At 35.1% G+C, this 9,384-nt stretch overlaps 1 pseudogene across 1 annotated transcript; it reads right to left on the bottom strand.

Annotated features, from left to right (window-relative positions):
* Positions 1 to 1,896: 1,896 nt before the first annotated feature.
* Positions 1,897 to 9,131, bottom strand: LOC143602835 (DExH-box ATP-dependent RNA helicase DExH5, mitochondrial-like; annotated as a pseudogene). The gene is made up of 19 exons (XR_013147926.1): positions 8,896 to 9,131; positions 7,851 to 8,002; positions 7,673 to 7,760; positions 7,354 to 7,599; positions 7,159 to 7,254; positions 6,890 to 7,078; positions 6,568 to 6,727; positions 6,357 to 6,482; positions 5,680 to 5,847; positions 5,316 to 5,588; positions 5,054 to 5,243; positions 4,772 to 4,975; positions 4,606 to 4,675; positions 3,911 to 4,059; positions 3,528 to 3,836; positions 3,385 to 3,444; positions 3,152 to 3,304; positions 2,622 to 2,732; positions 1,897 to 2,546 (listed from the first exon to the last, which is right to left on the bottom strand). The product of XR_013147926.1 is annotated as a DExH-box ATP-dependent RNA helicase DExH5, mitochondrial-like (transcript).
* Between the last annotated feature and the right edge of the window lie 253 nt (positions 9,132 to 9,384).

Below are 9,384 nucleotides of genomic sequence, written 5' to 3' on the forward strand. Positions count from 1 at the left end.
TCGCCGGAAAAACGAGGTCGCCGGAAATGGAGGTAGTGTGTTAAAAATAAAATGTCTGTTTTACCCCCTCAACTAAGTTGAATGACATTTTTAGTCCAAAACATTAACGAGGTTAGTGTTCATTTAGACGGGGAGTGGTATAAGAAAATAGGGTGAAAGTTGGGAGTGGTGGGTGACAAATCAAAAGTTTGGAGTGTTATCTACCAATGGGAAAAAGTTGTGAGTATTAAAAACCAATATCCCTTTATCATATGTTATTCATATATGTTTTTCCCCACACCATGAAATGGTTTTTACTTCATTTATTTTACTTTTATTTTCAACTATTATAATATTTAAAAACTATATTTTGAACCTTTAATTTAGACGAATGTCGGTATTACATGTTTTATTAATCGATTAAACGATTTTTTAATGTTTGCTTTGGTATATTTTAAAGTTAATCTTTACAATGACTGGAATTTTTTCATAATTTACAAATATCCCGTCATCACGCATGTTTTTATTTGTGTTTCGATGTTTGATATCGCACATTTAAAATATATTTTTTTGCCCTACTAATTTACGTTTAAGAGTTAGTGTCGGTACTAGCCGCGCGCTGCCAACTGAATTCACATCGATTCGTAGTTGTAACGTACCGTCTTTTTTTGGTGATTTTGTTCTGATTTCGTGAGCCAATACAGACTGAATTCACATCAACCTGCAGCGCGTTTGTGATTTAACGTTTTTACATATTTTTTTATTGTTCAGTTAAATAATCCCGTTGCCTAAATACTAGTTATAAAATATTTAACATTAATTCAAAATGTTATTAAATATATAAATTAAAGCTATCGACAATGACCACCCTAATTACTAAACAACCCCACAAAAGAGATGGGCAAATGAGAGTGCCTTTTGGGCTGTGCGGATTCTTTTGGGTGGGTACCGGCGATGAGCGTTTTAGTTGTCAATGGATTATTGGATGTTGATGTTGGGCAACTACCGACGGTTACCCCTTTCTGTTATTATTCTTATTATTATTATTGTAACTATATGAAGCAAATTTTGATATGACAACCTTTTAGACTGGCCTAATATAGCTGAAGATGATATTATAACATATTTATCAAAAGATATATAAAAAGGTTAAGTTAAATTAAATAGGAAACAAGAAGTAGCATCATCACATGACCACATTAATAAACAATGAGTTCGGGTTGCCAATTTCTTAAATACAGGACCACAACCTTCTTGCCAAGGCAAAATGAAGTTATTAAACTCAAATAGCTTTAAATACATATATTTTTTTCAAATTATATCATAAAATCAAGAATCTTATTATCTTTAGTTTTTGTATGCATTGCTACATTTATGTAAATAACATTTTCTGAAATGTTAGGCACTATTGATTATAGCGAGACAACCAAACTAATTACATAGACACGACAAATTCATCCAATTAAAACAATGTGTATAAACCAATTGCAACAATACTAGCATGAACGAACTGTGTAATTATACCATTACAACGGTTCATTACATTATATTCTCACCCAAAATAAATGCTTCATAGTTCATACACACTATGGTAACTGAAAGACACAGGTCCCTAATTTTATGCTTCATAATATGGGCCTTGACCTCATTACCCACAAGATCAAAGAATATTCGACCATTGAATTAATTTTTTTTTTGCCAAACTTAAGTAACTGAAAGACACAGGTCCCTAATTTTAATTGTTTGAAATTCATGTGTTTCTTGAGACTATACAACACATGTGACAATGCTACAATATTATGAAACTTATGTAAACAAAACAGGAAAAAACATTACTTTATTAATTAAAACAATTTGTTTCTCTTGAAATGTAGGGTTTCATTTATTTTGAAACAACATAAACTCACATGGGACTTGATAATAAAACAAAAAAATTGCCAACATAAACTTATGATTATGATCCCTGTCCATATGTAGCAAATGCCTTCAATCCAAATCCTACAATTTGTTAGCCAAACCATTAAAGCAAGAAATTATGAAATAGTTACATTATATATTTATATATTTATATACAACAAAATCATGGTCAAAATCTTCATTTAGTTATGACTTTTTTTGCTTTTCTTTAACACCATTGACATATTCCCAACAAAATCCGGGCCAGCGTTGCTACCGGTGAGCCGCTCTAACGCCTCGGCTGCAGCGTCTTTTTCAGCTTGTTTCTTATTATGACACAGGTGGCCCATAACCTGCATCCCGTTGAACTCGCAAATGGACCGAAACTGGTTGTCGGGCAGTTGGGTGGTTCGGTTAGTCGGGGGCGGGCACCCGGCTCGAGTGAGTAATGTTTGTAGTTGACCTTTGGAATTATCACCGCCTGGACCACTTTCGACCCTAGAAATTGGCGGCAGTGGCGATGGAACCGATGCGATATACGGTTTTGTGTCGTTGAATAACACCTGGCGATTGAATACGAATTTGCCATTGCATTTGTCTTCTGGTAGAAGTAACCGAATAGCGGATAAAAGCTCATGGTGCGTGTGTATGTCCATTCTGGGGTTCGTTAACTGATGCATAAACGTTAATCAGAAATAAATTAAACAAATATAACTGATTGTTATAAAATAAAATAGAGTTCATACTTTGCACTGAATTAACTCGTCGAGCTCTCGTCTTAAGGTTTGATACATTTCGCCTAGTGTGGGGTCCATAAAGAACTCCAAGTATCCGCCCATCATCTTCAAGTGACCGTCCTGTTTAAAAAAAAAGAGCAAAAATGTTAGTGAATAATAATAAGAGTAAGAGTCGATTTTAAACTCAAATCAACACAAACCGAAAATTCGACTTTTGAGATGATAAAAACCATTCAGCTTCGGTTTGGGTTTGCTTTGGTTTCGATTTTACCATTTGGGCTTGGAAAATTTTGGGCTGAATATAAAACAGGGCCAAAATAGTCAATTTGGACCTAATCTTTTTGTTATCTAATAATTAATTGATTATAATACGCTTGTACAGTTGTACGCTTGGGCTAAATTACATATCAAAATTAAAAATGAAAATCCGTAAATTCGGTTTGGTTCGGTCATTTCAGTTTGTTTTTTCAGTCGCAAATCAATATTTTTTTGTTTTTTTATACACAACACTACAAGGAAGAACAAATTAAAGGACTTACAATATCGCTTTTTAAAAGGGTCCCACCAAATAGCAGCAAAACTGAATCAGAAATGGCTGTTGAATCTCTAAGAAAAATAGAGTTGACTTTAATCTTTTCATTGAAGACCAGCCACGGGAACGGAATCTTGGAATCGCGTGCATTAATCGAGTTCTTATAGTATCAAAAGAAAAAACATATCAGAAATTCAAAATAGACACATTTTCAATTTGTTTTTTAGATATAAAACTTACCGAGTGTAGATGCACTTGACCATCCTCCATTGTTTTCAGTGATAACGATTTTTCATTATGCTGCAAATAAACTTAACATAAATATAATATACGAAATATGAAATAAAAATAACTAGATATATGCATAGTCAAAATAAACTTACAACCACCGAGCAAATTCCAGGATACAGGCCGTAACAGATAACCGCACGGAGAAGATTTTCATCATAACTCCACGTGTTACAAGTAGTAATATTGCCATCGACGAGACCCGTATCTATAAGTACGGTTTGAAATTCGCGACGAAGAGAATAGATGGTTTTCATAGATTGTGCAGAAAGAAAATTTTTCCAACAATAATCAAAACCGTTAAGCTCGAATTCAGCTACTTTCCAACCCTCATACGCCCTCACAAGGGCAAGATGGTCACTATGATGATCACGGGAAAACTGTGCTTTAGCTGCCTCTGCCAGCTGTAACTTATAAAAATCAGAAAATAGTATAAAAAAATAAAAACAATATATTTTCCTCATAATGTCCGACTTACATCTTTTTTGTCTAAAGGTGCCAAAAAAGGGTCTCGGACACTGAGACCCGCGGCGACCGTGAGTATCAGGTCAAGACAGTTAAAAATTGCACCGAGTATAAGCATCTTTCCGAGTTTTGGCTCCACAGGAAGCATCGCCAAATAACGACCTGTCAAAATAAAAAGTTAACGAACTGACGAACAGGAACAAAGCATTTTTGTGTTTGTTCGTTTAGCTTTAATTGAACAAACGATCGAACACGAAAAGTTAAAACGAACGAATTTTTCTTGTTCATGTAAGTTTGTTAAGAGAATGAACATGGTTGTGTTCATTTATGGTCGTTCGTTAAAAGTATAAACAAGCGGTTCACGAAATAACATAACTGAGTTTAATACCAATTAAAAGTAAAGGTGAATAAAAATGTGTTGTTATTAAAACTAGACTAGATGTAATGAGCCGGAATATATATAAAATAAACTAGCGTACGTAAAAACTAGACTAGATGTAATGAGCCAAAATATTTAAAAAATTAAAATACTAGCGTATATAAACCAACAAACATAAATGAACAATCACAAAAGGATTTTAATGAGCGAACGTTCACAAACATAAACAAGACATGTGTTCATGTCTGTCCATTTAACTAAATGAACCAGTTATTCTGTTCATGTTCGTTCAATTATTAAATAAACAAACGTAACCAAAACTAGCATACCCAAAACAGTTAGATTTTCACTCTCGTCTAAAGCACCGATAACCTTGAGATACTCGATGGCGTTTTGAACCTGTGAACGATCAATTAATGAAAGTATATATGATGTAATATTTATATTAAAAATATAAACAAATTGTATATATACGAGTTGACTGTTGATCAATACCGCTAATAATTCAGGTGACTGTAGAGCTTTAGATAGAAACTCAGATATACTTCCAAATTTTAAACTTTTGATTTGAAGGCAAAGTGACTGCAAAGGTGTTCTTAATATTTCTGGTAATTGATATTCTGCAAAAGCGTTATAAACAGATCTTGGGTATAGGTGGTAGCACACTCCGGGTTGAACACGACCTGCCCGTCCACGTCTCTGTATATCCAATAAATAAATTTGATAAATAATTATAAAAGGGATTTTATCATATTCAAATAAATATATAAAACTTACTTGTTTAGCGGAAACTTTTGATATCCAAGAAGGAAGCATGGAGTATTGTTTAACGCGTCATATGATGTCTCTTTAGCTTTCCCACAATCGATAACAAAAACACGTCGTCGATTGTGATGCTCGTTTCCGCCATATTCGTAGCCAAAACTATCTTCCTCGCCCCATTTGCCGGTTTTCCAAATATTAATTTCTGTATACATAGCTTAAAAGTCAGTATTTTATCATAAAAAGCTAACGAGTATGTAAATGCACATGGGCCCACCTGCTCTGAGCTGGCCATAGAACCGTGTCACGTAAGAAATAAAACACGGGCCGGATCTCCAAGAACAGGGTGTGCTTGCAGCTTTTCCTTTAGAGAGCTTATGTCATCCCACCCGGTCATAAACACTAAAACCGCACCAGGTGTTTGATTCTCACATATCGTGAATAATATAAATTCTATAAGATTAAAGTTTATGCAATCGGGATTCCAACACGACATAGATTCGCGTGACAGTTGACTGTAGCTCCTATAGTCAGCAGATACGAGTGCGTCCTATTTTCATTTTTTTTTCAAATATAGCATTAAAAGTTAATAGACGAGAACATGAACAAACTAAACGATTTGAAATAAGAAGATGATTTACCTCAACAGCTGAGGCGATTTGACTTTTTCTCTTTTTAACAAATTGTTTATTTGACTTCCATGTTCTTTCTTGACCGTAATCGTCTATTTGATTTTCTGCGGTTAATTGGTATCCGGTTGATTCCAAAATATCTTCAAGGAAATAACCATGCACAGGGTGCGTAAAACCCTACACGCGATGCGATAAAAGTAACACACTAGTTAATCTTCAAAAACAATATTTAAAAAAAAACTGACGAAATGTGCCTGGGCCAACACAACCCAAACTGAAATATGAGTAGGCCTGCAAACAAACCAAACATTCAGTGAACCTATCATAAACCGCCCGCCATGAGGTTCGTTTATGGTTTATTTTAATAAACAAACAAACACGAACACGTTTACATTCATTGTTCGTTGGTTTACGCTCATTAATAAATTCATTAAAATTATTACGCCCGTTACCATTTAGACTAGTTTTAATAACGTTTTTAGGCCAACATATTGTTGCTCATTAAAATCCATCGTTTACGTTCTTTGGCCGTTCATTTATACTATTAATGAACGAACATAAACTAAAAATATACATATAAGTTCCATAAAAAAAACAAAAAAAACCCAGTTTGTTTAATTGTTTGTGTCCGTTTGGTTTGTTTACAAGCTTAAAAAAATCCGTTTCAACCTGAACCAAAGTATTACCGGGATGTGAACCGATGGGGCCCCACCAAAGTAGGTTGAAAAGAGGTTTGCATCAAGCACTCATTAAAACAACTCTAAGGTCAGGGCGACGAGGAAGTAGTTCTTTAAGAACAATAAGCAAAAAGTCTGTCAAAAAAGCAAGCAATTTTAACCACATTTCTATAAAAAAAAACTATGGACGTTTATAAACATCATTTATATTATTATATACTTTCATTCATGCCACGCTCGTGAATCTCATCTACAATAACATGAGTAACACCCTTTAAGTTCCTATCAACCAATAATCTTCTCAACAAGATACCCGTGGTGCAAAATAGCAGACGGGTATCTCTTCCTTTCATACCCTCTAACCTAACTTTATATCCAACCTTCAACAAAAAAATTAACATCTTTATAAATTATACTGATAAAAAAAATGCCGTTTCAATTATAATACAACTTCTGGAACAAAACAAACACATTTTAGCCCAGATAGACCCATTCAAAAGTAAACAGCTCAAAATTGCCAGCTACAATAAAGTAGTACTTACAGTATCACCTAACTTCTCGCCTCGCTCAGTGGCGATTCTTTCAGAAACAGACATAGCAGATATACGTCGAGGTTGAGTACATATTATACTACATGTGGCCCCACGCAGAGAATTAATTTCTGATTCTAAGATAAATTGAGGAATCTGGGTTGTCTTCCCACAACCAGTTTCACCTGAGATGATAACAACCTGTAAAACTATATTATTTACATGTGTATAATATTTGTTAATGATCAAAATATATTCATGAAAACTATACCATGTAATACCTGATTCTGTTGAATGGCATTTAATATTGTATCTTTTTCTTTGTAAGCGGGTAGGCTTTTACGGAACTCGCCCATCCTCCAACCGTCTGAAGAGTCCTATAACAAACAAACGTTTTTCATAATTATATCATATTAGTACTTCTGTGCATAAGAACCTAGATAATATAATATTTTATACAAAGTAAAAAAACGAACCTGCCATGCTTTTTGGTCAGTATGCAGTTGAACACTTCTTAGCCAATTAATCTTCTCCAGTGCCACCTTGGTCTGTGGGCCCAGCTCTGGTTGCTCAAATAACCCATCATCATTAATGATGCTACCATTGCTACTTGTTTTTGAAAATAAACTATCTTTTGAACCATTGTTACTCTTAGCCTTGTTAGAAAGATATTCCTTCAAATGAGCATCAACTCTCTTTTGCAACTCTGGAGGTAAAGACACCTGCCAACATATAATCGTCAGCATTCAAGAAGTAATAATATTCTAAATAAACTTATATGACTTGATAAATTACCTCCCTTTGTGGGCGTTTATCATCAAGATCAAAACGATAGTTTGGCAATGGAACCTTGCTAACAACAAGCACTTTGGCATATAAATGGCTGCCAAGAATTACAGTCAACTACTTATTTAAAATATGCACATAATAAGCATGCAAGCATCAACTCTTAAGATGATATTAATAATAATACCTGTGCAAGCCCATGCTAGTAGCCAGAGCTGCTATTTGTTCATAATCACGCCTGTCCTTTTTTTCTCTTGAAATCAGCTCTTGTGTATCTTTACTTTGCAGTAGTGCCGTTAGCTTCCGCTTCCAAGGATCTAAATCCGATGTGGAAGGACCCTGAAAATATAAAAACAATATCAATACAAAAAAGGCACAAAATTACTAAATAAAAATGCATGCATGGCCATTTACCAACAAACCAAATTAAGTCAATACCAAACCATAAAGCCAGTACAGTAGTAGTACTAGTTAGTTCTCCATGGTAACATACATAAAACCGCCTAGTAATCTACTCAAACTTGTAATGCATTTGGTGAAAATTTAACTTAGCTATCAAGTTTTTCTCAGTTTCTCACAAGGTTTTAGAATCTGGACCACTTTAGGGATTAAAAAATGGTCCGACTGATCCCCAAAGTCAAACTACACCTCTATTTTAACAACAAACAGAGTAATGGTTTAATGTACTAACATGTGGTGTTAATTGCTAAAGGAAAAGATGAAGAAATAAATATAAGTTAGTAACAGTACTCATATAATGTATCCTTATGGCATTCACCTTTTCCGTTAGCTGTTAATATAGTACCCACCTACTTTCCAACTGATTAAAACCAAATGCATGCTTCTTGCAAACAAATATCGTTTCTGAAACTTAATTTTGCCTTGAAATTGAATCAGTGTTGTTAAAATCACATCTAGGCGGGGATTAATCGGTAATCAGCCCTAGACCGATGTGATTTCACCGAATCTGACCCATTGATCAGTACTCTGTCAAATCAGTCAAAAAATCAAATCTTTTTTTATTTGTTAAGTTTACACTTAACTTGTTTATGTTTAGTTGCTTATATATAAAAATTCCTATTAATCGCTAGTCAGTACCCCACCGCCCGACCTAGCGAGTTCCACAACACGGAATTAGCTAAACAAACTGAATTAACAATATTCTTAACTAAATTAACCACATTACCAAATTACAATAACCATATAACAAAATGTAGATAAATATAACTCACAGGGTGAACCGGGAGCACGAATTGTGGCTGTTGTTGATAAGGAGGCGGCACGTAAGGATAAGGGCTCGGTATCGGTAACCTAATATTATTATGATTATTATTAGCAATGTAAGGTGCATTAACAACATCAGGAGAATTAGATGCAACAGCTGCAGACGGAGTGATGACGGAGCGAATGCGATGATGTGGCGGCACGTACACGGACCCGTACGGGGCGGACGTGGTGCGTCCGTCATTGCCGGTGACAATTATTAGGTTTTGTTATTATTATTTGGGGGTTTAGGGCACGAAAGTAGTTGAATAGTGAATACTCACGGAAGCGAATCGGTCAGTTGGTCAGTTAATTGCCGGTGTGTTGGTGGTGGAACGGCGGCGGCGGCGGCGGCGGCGGCGGTGGTGGTGGTGGTGGCGGACGGACGGTGGATTGAGGGTTTGAGTTTGGGTTTGTACTTTGTGTTAATCCTATGAGATGAGATCACTCTGGTAAGT

The sequence above is a fragment of the Bidens hawaiensis genome, unplaced genomic scaffold (assembly GCF_021521415.1).
Source record: "Bidens hawaiensis isolate Kalapana, Puna unplaced genomic scaffold, B.hawaiensis_p1.1 tig00059908_1, whole genome shotgun sequence".
NCBI classification, from domain to species: Eukaryota; Viridiplantae; Streptophyta; class Magnoliopsida; order Asterales; family Asteraceae; genus Bidens; species Bidens hawaiensis.